Source organism: Balearica regulorum, chromosome 4 (assembly GCF_011004875.1).
Source record: "Balearica regulorum gibbericeps isolate bBalReg1 chromosome 4, bBalReg1.pri, whole genome shotgun sequence".
Lineage (NCBI taxonomy): Eukaryota > Metazoa > Chordata > Aves > Gruiformes > Gruidae > Balearica > Balearica regulorum.
In genome coordinates, this window is record NC_046187.1 from 55,838,070 (window position 1) to 55,838,894 (window position 825).

The following is an 825-nucleotide window of genomic DNA, read 5'->3' on the forward strand; positions in this document are numbered from 1 at the left end:
AAACGCGGCACAAAAGGTGCCCCCCGAAGGAAACGCACTCGGAAATTTTTTTTTTTTTTTTTAATACCCTGTGTTGTTTGAGAGGGGGCGAGGCACCTCTCTGCCCCAAACGCGTATTCATATTCATGAGAGCGCGGGTAAATAAAGACAAATCCCCGCTGTAGTAACACTTAGATTCACATCATTCTTTGGTGCCCTTTAGATTTGGGGGACGGAAGACAGATGTTTGCAGCGCTTTTCTCCTCTTGTCTGGTCACCATAAAGGGAGAACCATTCAGAGCTCGCAATTTGTTTCCACCCTCGCACTAAAACCATGTTCACATTTATTTTCATTTCGCCTGTGCACAAAAAGTGTCCACGGGCCACCAAAGGCCGTTCTTTATCAAATACACATTGTACAACATGCGACCGCAATAAAACTATCAGGCCTCCCCATAAAACTATCACCCGGATCCTCAGCGGCTCAAGAATCTTCTGCTTTGTTTTATTACCCACCGGTAACTCACAGTGACATGCACCAAAAAATAAAACCTCAGTCATCTGTGTAATTAAGTACCGCTTCAGAACATTTTTAATGTACAATAAACCAGCGCCAAGCGCAGGAGTCTAGATTCCCCGTGCTCAGCCACCAGCTTTGAATTAAACCACTTAGCTTGGCAAGTACTGTGCGAGCTTAAATACCCCTATAAAGACTTTATGAGTTTGTTACTTTAATTGCCGACTTGTTACAGAGCATATAAAGGGGGTAATGAATGTAATAAAACTAATTATCTACACATTTAGATCATATAAAATATCCACTGTTTGTTTATACAACAGTGAGAT